Below are 13,691 nucleotides of genomic sequence, written 5' to 3' on the forward strand. Positions count from 1 at the left end.
ATTACAAGTAGTGAACCTACCTCTTAGTACACCGTGTGTGCCCCTGTTTGCTTATTCTGTCTCAATGACTCAGTTTCTCACTGACCTCCAAACTTTGTTTGCTCTTAAAAATAAAGCACCCGGAAGACCATCTAGCATTGACATTTCTATTTCAATCCCACATATCTCTGAGGAGTAACAAGCCAGATCGTGTGCACGAGAATTCTGATTCTTCATTGTTAACTGCATTATCGTTGTTTTGACAGTGTGTACAAGGTGCTGCCACGTAAACAGCGCTTTGGCTAAACTGGCACTTCAAATATTAAAAGTCATAAATTTAAGCAATTATAGCCTATGCTTGTTATAGTAACATTCTTTTAAAAAAATAAAAAAAAAAGTGCCCTGTATATAATAAACAGTCCTTGAACATAATTGTTTTCCTCACACTGATTCAGTGGCCAAACAAGGACATTTTCATGAGAGAAGATTCTTCCTGACCCACTCAACATAACATTATTGATATCAGATGACTAGCCATGACAACGACAACTACAAAAGACAACAATGCTTTGAGAAGAGACGAACAGTGCTGCACAGATCCCGTGTGGGAATATGTGCTAAGGATTCGCACATCCTCGATTAATCTAGACCCGATGACACTGAGCTGTAACAGTAACTAAAGACCAAATAACGCCTCGCCGTCCAGCTAGCAACTGTTAGCTAACGTTATCAGTCAGGGATAACACACGCCTGCAACGGAGACAAACTGCCAGGGTCACTTGTCTGCCAAAATCATCTCTCACAATAACAACGACAGTCACGTTGCAGCGAATTTAGCGCTCCTTTATCCAGCTTTCTGATACACAACTGATAAGGAGAAGCTGTTGCTAACTAGGCTAAAGCTAATGTATAGAAGCTAACTACCTTCATTTTGCTGTTAGCTAGCTAACATGAACTGCATTTAAACGACTGTCAACATTAAGTACAGCATCGTTTATTTCTTGCTTGATAAGATTAAAAGTGGGTTAACTGCCGTAAAGTGATATCAATACATAATTGACTACCTTTGGGTCGAGTCGCTTGTGGTTAACTGATATTTAGACAAGCAGAACTATCCAGTGAGGAGAGCTCATATAGAAATGTTGAGAAGAAGCCGCTGCTAAGCACCCCCTATCGGACGTTTCATCATGAGACAACTGTGGATTTATTTATTTTATTTTACTTCCCAGATTTTCTATCCATTCTTGATACTACGAAGGTTCAAGGGAAAATTTTAAGTAGCATGGTCAGATTTAACCTTGTAAATAGCCCAAATACTGCTTATGTTAGAGCAGCATAATCAGATTTAAAAAGACTATATTTTAAGTAGAATTTCAGATCTACAGAACAACATATTAATTAAATCAAATGAATTATATCGTAAGGAGGAGTAAATAGAAAGTACGTTTATAAAACCCACAGCAAATGTTGACCAAAGTATCAGACAACTGTAGACCAATATACTGAACCAAATCCTGCAGAACAATTAAGTTAAAAACAAGAAACACTAATATATTTTAAAAAGGAATTTAAAGAAGTTAATCAGAGAACTGGGTAAATATAGGATTTAGATGTAAGCAATAGTTGTGAAACAGTCATATGATCAAGATGGATCGAGGGACAATTTCCTGCAGGTTTTGGGTTTTCTTCCCTTGACCAACAAGCTTTATTCAAATTAAGTAGATCAATCAGCTTGTCAGGTTTTCCACAATGACCCATTAATTTGAGTTAGGTATGTTGAATCAGTAAAAACATATAAAATCTTCTGAACAATGGCCCTCAAGGCCTGGCATCGCAGATCCCTGCATGAAATGTAAGATTTTATAGTAACTACACTACTCTATAGTACCTAAACAATAATTTTATTGTTAGCTAGTATGGTGTTTTATGACCTAGATAGCTAATGTTTGTTTAGTTTAACAAGTCCAACAAAAAAAAGTACTGAGAGAACTGGAAGACCCAGTTATGAAAGAGATGCATTTGCATAAAGAGGGGAAACCATTCAAACCAGAATGTCTGGTTTCTCCCTCTGAAGTAAAAAATCTTATTCAAAATCAGTTTTGTTACTATTTGTTACTACTACCAAATCAATAAGTAAATAAAAATCACTTCATTTTGCAGTTAATTTCATATGAGACTACTATTACATTTTCAGTTCCTTTGGGATAATCTATAAGATATCTATAAGAAAAATTTTAAGAAATTAGAACATAAGTAGGTAACTTGCAATATATTTTAACCGTTATTTAACAGACATATATGTCTGGTGTCATAAAATTTGATGTCATCAGTACAGTCAAATTGGGAAAGAGGCAAAACTGTTTGATCTTTGAGCATCTATTATACCAAATGTCATAAAAAGATTACAGGATTCCAGGAGGAGGACAGAAACCACAGTTGGATGCATGTACCTTCTAGGCCTTTAGGTGGCACTGCATGAGAAACTTTCATGTCATCGTGATCAGTATGGTCAGTTAGACTCAGGAGTAACTTGGAAAACTATTGTCATTCAACACAATCCCCTGCTGCATCTAGAAATGTAACTTGTAACTGTAATATAGAGGAAGCCAGCAGTTTTCTGGGCAAAATCTAATCTCAGATGGATATAGTCAGATTGAAATGTTCTGTGGTTAGATAAGTTCACATTTCAGCTATTTTTGGAAATATACCTCAAGTTCTACGTGCCAAAGAAGAGAAAGACCATCCAATTATCTATTATCAGTGATAGGTGCAAAGACCAGCATCTGGGATAGAAGGGGGTACACTGGTGCTCTTGACATGAAGACCATTGTAGTAGTATATGTATTGAAATTCTGGAGAGACCTGTGCTACTATCAAGGCAACATCTTTAGGAGAGCCATTACAGTACAATGTCAACCACAGTGTACAACCAACTAGCCTGCCTGTATTCCAGATGTTTCCCATTGAATGTGATGTGTGAAGCATTATGAAAAGGAGAATCAGACAGCAACAAGCATGGACTGTTGAGCAGCTGAAATCCTGTATTCAGCAAAAACAGACAGAAGTAAAACAATATGTTAAAAGGCTGATATAAGACAATACTAAGCTTTAAGCTGATTCCTTTAATGAAACAAATTTCAAAGGAAGAACAATTGTGAGTTTGTAACTCGCAAATTTATCAAAGTCGATATCAGTAATAGGGTGTTAAAAGTTTATAATCACTATGACTGAGTTGCACTTTTCATTTTGGAAGAGGATGGAATAAGATCAAAACCCCAACCTTACCAAATTTATTTACGTTTCATGCACAATAACATAACTGCAGCAGCAGGTGGCACTGTGGGGGTGCCAGGGTCAGGAGGCTTTCAGAGCGCTAAAGCACAGATTCTTGCCCGAATTCTTTCTAAGAATATAATCTATACCCTAGTGTCACTGCCTAGATAACATAACCAAATTAAGAGCAATTGAGCATTGACTGTAATAATCTAATACACTGCTGCTTGCATGACAGATATTTATAATGCCTGGGGGAACAGAGAATGTTAGTAAGCAGCATCCTTGGAAATCCTAGGTTTGCTGTCAAGTTTAAAAATTCACTTCTGCCCAGTAAAAGCAGGCCGTTGCAAGGCTTGTGTGTAATATTTAATCATTAGATTAGACAAACAACTGCAGTTTACTCCAGTGTGATATTGTGACTGAATTGATGTGCATAAATATGTGTTTGGCTTTAATATTAAGTAAAGTCCTTTATGTTGCAAAACACTGTAAACCCTAGTCAATGCAGTCAATAAACAAGAATGTGCTTTTGTGAAGGCTGCCTAGGTTGAAAAATAAAGCAGCCTTCATTTGAGGTTCATGTGGTTATGGCTGACCTAATCCCTCCGTAACCAAAGACCAAATAATGGAGCCAATGGCTAAATGTGAACAACTCTAGAGGAGCTTGCCATTTTTTTACATGTGAAGCTTAAACCTGAGCTAGTAAATTTCACTAGAACCCCTTAAACAGTCGGTTTCACACGTCTAGACTGTAAATATGACGCACCATGCAACTTTATTAAGCTACCTAAAAGCATAGAATTACAGAGGTGGGTTTAGTGTGATCTGTTGGGTTCCAAATGGTCAGGGTGAGGTGAAAGTAGAGCCTTGTAAAAGGATTATGGAATTGAGGATCCATATTACAGCTGTTCTGAATCTGCCAGTATCGCTGACCAAGTCTGGTATGCTAAGGAGGGGCTGTGATTGATTCATTGTGTGTCAGAATTCCGATGCCATGCCAGCTGCACGTCATGCACAATGCTGAGATTGTGCCTGTAGCTGCCCAAACGACAGCTGACGGTAGCTGCTGCTGCTTGGGGCTCTGATAAGTAATTAGAAAGACACGCATTGAATGACAGAGTGGAATATATTGTAGGATTTAGAAGCTTATCTGAACCACGATTGCGTAAAAAGCTGAATTATTTTTAACTTTGTGGTTTATTGCTTCAATAGATGCAATATGATGTTTCAGTTTAAGTTAAAGTATTCTGATGCGTTCTGGTATGACATAAAACAATGTGAAATTAAGCTCTACAAGTCTGGTCTGTAAACTGCAAAAACTGAAGTTTATGCTTGGGCTCTCTTGATATCATACAGTTGTAGTTAGATTATGTTATTGTCTGAAAGCCAACCCAAGAATTTCTGGATGATCACATGTCTGCAGCACATGATGATATTTATGGTAACTGTTTTGTTTTTGAGCTCATGCCTTAAAACCATCAGATTGCATCATTTGGGCACGCATACCCCTATTAGTTTTTGGGTTTGTTTTTTGCCTGTCATCAATCTATAATTGTGTAGAATAGATGATCTGCCAACTCACAGAAAAGAGGTGAGTAGGACTCTTTGATCAATTATCATAATTACACTCAGATTTTTTTTAAACTCTTTGATGCACAGAGTCCACTACAGTGGACACATATTTAAAACCGTTTTTCTAGTATATGCATTGTTGAGGATGGTATATTTGCTAATTTGCCATTTCACTAGACATTAGAGATTCATCCTATACACTTTAATTTTATAAATTATATATTATTTATACAATTATAAATTTTATAAATAAATTATATATATATATATATATATATACAAACATTGTAATGACAAAGTTTGCCTCAGTGATCTTTGGAGAAATACGATCTTATAAACGTTTTTTATAGAATAAAAATATATAAACTGAATAAAAAGTCAAATAATCTTAAAATAAAGAAAATTATCTTTGTACATGTCTGTAGAAGTAAATTATTGTGTGTGAAAAAATTAGCACTGTAGCACTGGAATAATTCATGCATCAGAGAGTTTATTCAGTAATACCAATCTCTGATAATCTGATAATTATTTTGATACTTTTGTGTTGCCTCACTTTACAAAGGTATATATATATATATATATATATATATATATATAGACGTGTGCGTGTGAAATCAGAGCTGCAGAAAGTGGGTTTCAGACAGCAACCCATCCCAGTGAAAGTCTTTGTTGCCCCTTGTACTGACAGCCCGTGACTTTTGCCGTAAAAGTCAAGCCTCTCACCCCACCTGTCAGCATTTGCACAGATTGCGCCACCATCTGCCCTGCTCAACCACTATTTGACATATTTGCTTAGTGATGAGTTTTGCTAACTTTATAGCCGACAAATGTGGTGTCTGATTTGACAATGAGAACAGGAGTTGCCCAACTGCAGCATACTTCTGCAAGTCAACAACAACTGCTTACACCAACTGTTGTTCGGTATTCCTGGGCAGGCCCAGTGATGGAAAAGCTTTGCAATGCTTTGTGGCAGAGAAAAACACAGCCTCCACTTAAAAAGGCTCATTTGGTTAACCTTTTTCTTTACTATGTTACATAAAACTCCTCAGTGTGCTGTTATTTTGAACAGTAAAAACAACTCCATACAAAATAAACTCATTGATAAGAAGAACGAACATGTCTTTATTGATGTCAACAAGAGAAGCAAATACAGCAATTGTTCAGTAATTGCTTGGTTTTGTGGCATATTATGGCCTGCTACTCTAATCTTCCATCACAGCCTTGAACAGCCTTTCACAGCTTCCACCATGTGCTTTAGCTATATGGACTTTCACAAAGATTCTGCCTTTAGAGGATAGTCATGGTATTGTTTCCCCAAATTTACCTTACTGTCAAAATATCACATTCCACTCCAAACACATGCAATTACACACCAACACCTGAGCTTTTGTACAGTGTGCAGAGATATTCCCCGGATGTTTGACAGATTTAACTTCCGCCATGTCTGGATTAGGTCAGCAGCATCAAGCCATCCAGAATGATGTCATAGAGCATGATCTAACTCTGCGGCCAGATGAATGAATCATACGTTTTCATTTAATTTGAGGGTTATTAAATGAACAGAGCTTTTCTCTGTGCGTTTCGAAAGAAGACGATTGGTATGCGCCTTGGGTCATTTTCTCACTTATGGTTAATTTGAATTGCTTTGAATAGGAGTAAAATTAGTACTTTGTAAGCGTTTTTATTGGATAGGCTATGTTTCCAATTACCCATTAACCAACAAGCTGTACTTTATAAGAAAAGTCATGAGGCAATGCAAAGATGCAGGTTATTGGATAAAGCTTTGTGTCCTGAACAGATGAAGGATTTAACAGAGAATTATCATTTCCACTTTGGTCATAAAACATGCATACATGCCTTTGGCTTTTAAAGATTGGAAAGAGTTGGTTTAAAGACTTATGACAGCTTTGTTCTTCACCCATACATGTCTTATTAAATGGAGACAAAGACAAAACAACATTAAACAGGATTGGGGATCAATAAAGAATTTTATAGTTGTAATACAACGTAATACCACAGCCAGATCCCACGGTGGTACCAGCGGTCTGGACACAGGGAGAAGCCTGTACACTCCCTTAATAAAACAGTAGAACAGCGGGTGCTGGCTCGTTGTTCATTTCCCAAACCCCAGGTGACAGGCAGAGATAGCCGCCAGGTACACTTTAACCGTGGAGAAGGCTTTCTTTTCAGATCCTGCAAGAATGACAAAATCTCCTCTACCAGGCACTGAAAATTAATGTGGCCATGTCTATGACACCACTCCTTGAACACCCACCATATGGTCATACAGCAATCTAGTGAAGGGGGCTCGAGCACTCTGTATAGTGGAAATCACCCCGCTGTGAGAGTCCCACAGCTGACAGAATGAGCCACTTAGGGGCCAAGCCCAGAGCGGCAGGTGTTCTGGGTGTGGGTGGAAGACCATGCCTCTTCCCTGCAGTAGCAGGTCTCTGCGCAGTGGGAACTGCCAAAGCAGAGCGCACAGCAACCAATATATCTCCGCCAGCCAATGCATGGCAGGCCAATGCGGAGCTACTAATGTCAGTGTGTGCCGGTGCTCCCCTCTGGCACGAGCGGGGGGTTTCAAAGCCAGGGGAGGGAACGCTTAAAGAAGCCCGGGCAGCTAGGCATGTACTAGTGCATCTACGCCCAGGGGAATCGAATCGATGTCACATCTCCACTGTAAAATTCACCAAAACGCAGGGACAAACCCTAGAAAGTTTTTGCCCTGCGCAGGGGACAGCACGTTCTTTTCCGTACTTATTATGAAACCCTTTACATTGCAGCTGCATTTAGGCCAATGCAAAACCAAAATTCCCCTTGGGGACAATTGACATGTCGAGCACATCGTCCTTCTCTCTGTTTGACAGGCTGGTTGAGCCACTATGCCCATTTCTGTTCCCAGTGTTCTTCCCGTGGCCTGAACCGTGCAGCCATTGTGTGCCGTTGAGGGTAGTGCTAATCAATTTGTGGAGGGGTAAAGAAGCACTATGGTCATTTGCAACCGACGAAACAAAAGAGTTCAAGACTAGGTAGATAGGTGTGACCGTCTATGGACAGTTTAGCTAGCCAGCCGTGGATGCAAGATATGCTCCAAGTGAGAAGAGGTCTTTGAATGTGATAGTGCCATCTCCATGAACTATTTAAGGTAGGTGGCACTACCTGATGCGGACGGACACGTTTACCAGGCAATCAGGATTGGCATAGTGAGATTGATGCCAGAATTATACCGGGCGCATTTGCGTCACGTTGTGTTTGTTCCGACCTGTGTGGTGCAACATTTTATTCCAGGAAAGTGTCAGATGTGGAGCGGCAGGAATAACATCAGGAACAATGCACTTCTGTCGGTCTTAAAGTGTTAAGCCTCTAAAATGTTAAATGTCCTGTTTTTTCTTTGTTGTTGATTTATGTTACATCCATCCATCCACCTACATTCATGATCATGTAAAATGTAATATAATAATTCTTTCAGACTGACTGCAACAACTGGCAGCAATAAGTATTATCATCTGAACCATTTTAATTAAGTGGCTGACTTTCTATTTTTGTCACTAAGAGAGTCCCATTCCAACCCTCCCTCATACATGTGGGACAGTTGTTTCAACGACAACATGTCACCTGTTATAAACCCAATTGTTATCATCCACGGATAAGGCAGCACCAGCTGCCTTCTTTGGATGTGGTATTTCTCAGGCATTCATTCACAAGACCCAGCTGTTATCCTACACACTATCTGATGACTCCTATAACCTACTCAACCCCCCCCCCCCATCATCCCCCACCTTATTGTGATGCTCTCTATCTTGTGCTTTTTAAACATGATTGTGTAAAATATTATTCGTTTACCTGCTGCCTCTGTTAAAGTTCAAGATGACAAAATAAGGAATTAGACCCAAATACAAAACAATGAAGGAGAAAATTAAGCCAAACAATGGTATCTGGGGTTTTTAATAATTAAACTGACTTCAGAAACAACTGATTGTCCATGGCAGGAAAAGAAACACTAACAACATGGAGTGACATGAAAATAATGTCACAAAAATGAGCAACAAGTGAGGCAATCAGTAAAAGAAACCAGGTGTAATTAACAGGAAATGAACAAACAGAATAGACAAATGAATACACTTATGAAATAAAACAGGAAACAAGACAATAACTAAGAAACAGACAACAGAAATCCAACAAAAACCCAAACTGAAACCCATAGATTCATAGACCATGGACAATAAGAAACAGCTAGCCTATAACAGTGAATAATTAATGTGCTTTAAACCTTGTGAAGACCAATTACCAGCAATGGCATCACTTCCTGCAGCTCTGCAGTGAGATCAAACATTATTAAGTTAAAATCTTCACAAGTATGAAACCACAAAATACTTCTCCTGTCTTTTGATGGTTCAAACCAATTGTAATGGCAACTACAAAGTGAATTAACTCGAGTAAAGAATAAAATAAAGAATTCTACAAATAAAGCTGTCACTCTGCTTTATTTGTAGAATCCTACCACATTGTGTCTTTGTTAGTGTGCCAGCTGATTTTTAGCATCAATATGCCATGCATGGCTCAGACTTGTGTCAGCAATGAGCTCATTCATTCCACTAACAGGAGGTGACATGAGCGAGGCAAACAATAATGAAGAACTTTCAGGTAGGTCCAGCTTGTTATGTACAGACCTCAAGGCCACCTAGTTTGTCAAACCAGGCGGGAGATCACATTTGCCTCTTCTATATCAAATCCAGACTCTTTGAGTTGAAGGATAATGATCTCTCCTTTGGAAGACAGAATAAACACTGGATTAGCTAGTTTTCAGAAGGTCAGAGAACATCTGTAAAAACTTTTCAAAGTTGTTTGTGTATTTATTGGTATTTTTGTATTTACCTCCAATTAGAAAATGACAGAGAAATTTTACCTCAACCAAAACAATAAACTAACCTGCAACACAATAGCAGCATTCAAAATGACTCATGATGTACTTTGGGTTGCATTTATTTTTCCATTTGCCCAAAACATTCAGATTAATCATTTTTCCTTTTTCCTCCATACACACACACACACACACACACACACACATATATATATATATATATATATATATATATATATATATATTGTCTCTGCACTGAAAGTGTTTAAAAGCCTGCATACTTAATAAGCCTTGCCTTTTCAGATGTCAAGCACAGGTGACTGCAGCGCATGATTAGAGTTCTTGTATGTGATTAATAAATCACACTGCCAGGTAGAGAGAATTTCCAATTAAAGACACGAAGGCCTTCAACTTGCTGCCACAATGACATCAGAGGTCAAATGTTAAGCTTCCCTCTCAAGGTGATTGATACTGTTTGAGACGATAAAAATAAGGTGTAGATTTTTTTCTATTATTTGGCCTTTGATATGTGAAAATGACTTCCTGCTGCTGGAGCACAGTTGCCAAGTGAACTTATGATGTCACATAATGAAGTGACCTCATCCTACCAGTCAGTGAACTGGTGGCTGAGAGAAAAGTAGAGTAACTCACAGAGTGCAGACCTCCACCAAGCCATTGTAATTTTTATTTATTTGGGGGTTTTTTTGCCAATGATTGTGGCCATTATCTTTAAGTTAGAATCTCTAATGCCAAAATTATCTCCCCATAGTAAAGAATCCTTTAAAAAATTCCTTCATCCAAGTAATCTGAATCACCCCTAAAATCTGATCAATTGTTCCTTTATTCCATTTCTGAGAGTTTCTGAAAATTTAATCAAAATCTGTCTTTAGATTTTTGAAACAAACAGACAAATCAACACTGCCAAAAACATAACCTCCGCCTTGGTGGAGATAATAATGCAGTGCGCCCCTGCTTGTTTTACGTCTCACACTACAGTGGCGTGCTGAAGGAAAATAATGTCTAAAAAGATGTCTGGCTAGTGGACAGGCATTCTGACGCAGCCTTCCTGGAGCATGACTAAAATGTCTATATGTTTGTAGAATTGAAAATTTTTTGGAGTTCAGCCAAGAAACCATGAAAAATGTATTCATTCTCAGTGACCTATACATGTTCCGACAACAAATGATCTCATGGAAGCCAATCTGTCATCAGTAGTCTTCTAGTCCAGAAGTAGAAACACAAACTAACTGTGAAGTGGATGCATTTGTTCACCTGCAAATTTCTTTTCCAATATGTTCACTGACTTGACAAATTGTAGTGCTGACTTAGATTTATCTGCTTTTTGGTTTCGTACAAAAAGCATACATCTTACACTTTCATAATGTCTATAGAATCACTGTTTGCCAACTCCACTGCCTGATGTGTTTTTCTAATGTCAAAGCCAATTGTTACAGTAGGACAAGAAGTCCATTTAAGAGGTCTGAGTAGAGACAAAGACCCTCTTGTTTCAATGCTACGACTCCTACCTTTATAGTTTAACATACTTACAAACGCATGTTCTAGACACTGTTTATACACACTCATTATACAGCACTGCTGCCAAAGGCTGTGAATTAATCGAACAAAGTTTATGGCTACAAATGGAGGCCACAGATCACCGTATTATTGATGTAAGTAAAGAAGTTGCCTCTGAATTAGCAGACTTGCAAAGCAACTATAAATAAATATAACCTTTGGAGGGAATATGTCTAACACAGTAGCAGTCTTTTTTTGTATCAATGCTGTTACAGTTTGATAGAAACAAAACAGAAAATAAAATACAAGTCATGGCAAATGATCAAGTTTCACGGTCCTTACTTTGTGAAACAAACTTGGCCCTGACACCAAACAATGACTACTTCTGAAAGAAAATGGCATTTTATTGCATGTGATGTCATCTAACTCTCAAACTTGCATGGGCTCTTTATCTTTGTGATAAGAATGGACATGCTCATAAAGAAATGTGGGAAACAGGACTCCCAGGATGATGTAGCACAGGTGTGAGTAAGCATCAGATGACAAGCATGCAGTCTCATTAGGTCAAATATAGCCTCAGGTAAGCTTCGCAACTGGATGTCACAATCATCTCTGTATTAAATAGATGACTAAAGCTGTTGGAACTTTAGCTGACAGCTCTCACTGCTGCAGCATTTAGGATTTTAAGAGGATTTGAATAAAACTATGTCATAAATTACCAGTTCCAATAGATCAGGGGTGGGCAAAACCCATGTGGACACGATGTAGTCAAGGCTAAAAATGCGTCTTTCGTAATGTGTTTATATTACCCTTTGACCATAAACCACAGATGTTGTATGTTCTTTTCAAGCACAAATCATTTTACTTTTATTTAATGGCTGATGTACAAAAGCCCAAAGGCAACCCAGATGAGACAAGCTAGGCCATTGTCAAGATGTGGTTTTAACATTGTGAGCTAAGAGTAAATGGATTTCAAGTTATTTAGATCAGCAGATGCACATTAGTACGTATGAGTTAATTTTCTTTGTTCTCTCTGATTAGAACGTCTGCTTCATTATCGCTCAAATAAAACAGTGACAGCAATGTTGTGTAAATTTCTTCTCATGTACTGAAATGAAAGAGAGGACAAGTTTAAACATGCTTGCGTTATTTTACAGCTTTGACAAACGTTATGTTACATCTTGTGAGATTTTATGAGGTAGTTAAGTGTTAAAATAAAAGTTTTCTGCAGAATTTTAACTCCAGTGTTGGCTGAGCAGGCCTGGTATGACACGTGAAAGTTTATTTTCATTTTTTATTCCTGTCATATCAGCCATTCCCAGAAACTACATTTTTCTTCCTTTTCTGATTGTGATCCAGAGCAAAAACTCAATCTTATCTGTACTGAAACTTGACCAAGAGGCTGATAATGCCTTTGTGATGACATACACCAAGTGGAAAAGTACAGACCCCCCTTTTTCTCCCATGCATATTCTCTCCTCTGCCACAGCTATCACTATCCTTTCATGCGGGCAGCCTCAGTGACATCACCCCTTGAATAAGTCTTCTAAGTCGTATTTACTGCCTCTAAGAAAGTGGAGGGTATCTACCAAGGGCAATCACTAGCTGGGGTTTGTGGTGAGAAAGCATCAGGTTTTTATTATCAGCTCGGGAAGCAACAATATTAGCTGTCAGGCCAGAACCACCTTGTCTTTAGCATCCATCCTCAAAGGTGTACAAAAAAAGAAAAAAAATCAAGCATACATACGACGCATTCCCATCATGAACGAGGTTGAAATTATCTGTAAAGGATGTGGGCAGCACAGTTTTAAATGTCACACACAAGATGTGAACAAAGCTGTGGGGAGGAAGGGAGGACTTCCAGGGTAAACAACATAAGGAAGGTGTTACAGTAGCGTAATCTGACTGGGTAGGCAGAGGTGGGACACCTGGTTCAAATCTAACCAGACAGTTACCCTGAGCAAGCACATTTCCGCCCTTTATAAATGTTTATATTCTAGGTGGAAACATTGCATTAAACTCTTAACAATAAAGTATTTCAATTTTTGGTAAAATGATTGCTCTCTGACTTATTCAAGAATATTTCTAAATTATCACAAGCTTTTTTTTTTTTTTTTAGAAATGGTTAAATAATGCCTGTCTGGATGGCAGTAGCAGGATTTACATGGACCTTTACATTCCACTTCTAATCAGAATAATAGGCCAATTAGGATAAAAACCACCTCAAACAAAACTGACAAATCTAATCCATCCCAATCAGACACAGTGAAGTTAAAATCTCAAAATAAAATTACCCCAATCAAACTGAAGAAAGATTTGTTTATGCGCCATCAGCTGACCTAAGGTGGACTGGATCAATCTGTTTAGATGAATGAGGATGTAAAGTTCCCTCGGCTATGAAGAAAAGAAATTAACATTGGTTTTAAGTTACATCTCTCCATAAATCCATCCACAAGTCTTGATTTCGAACGAAAAGTCAAGAGGA

The 13,691-nt window shown here is 38.2% G+C and overlaps 1 protein-coding gene across 6 annotated transcripts in view; it reads right to left on the reverse strand.

The window, feature by feature from the left end:
- klhdc3 (kelch domain containing 3) overlaps window positions 1-13,691 on the reverse strand; it is a 42,226-nt gene that overhangs the window by 24,843 nt on the left and 3,692 nt on the right. For 2 of the 6 annotated variants that reach the window (XM_042010055.1, XM_042010059.1), the window contains exon 1: window positions 21-1,020. The exons of 1 other annotated variant lie outside the window; for it this stretch is intronic. The gene's annotated coding sequence lies outside the window, so the exon portion shown is untranslated. Of the gene's footprint in view, window positions 1-20; window positions 1,021-1,043; window positions 1,139-13,500; window positions 13,522-13,691 lie in introns of those variants that run through there. 3 more of the 6 variants (XM_042010058.1, XM_042010056.1, XM_042010057.1) reach the window with 3 other exon arrangements.

The sequence above is a fragment of the Melanotaenia boesemani genome, chromosome 16, assembly GCF_017639745.1.
Source record: "Melanotaenia boesemani isolate fMelBoe1 chromosome 16, fMelBoe1.pri, whole genome shotgun sequence".
Lineage (NCBI taxonomy): Eukaryota > Metazoa > Chordata > Actinopteri > Atheriniformes > Melanotaeniidae > Melanotaenia > Melanotaenia boesemani.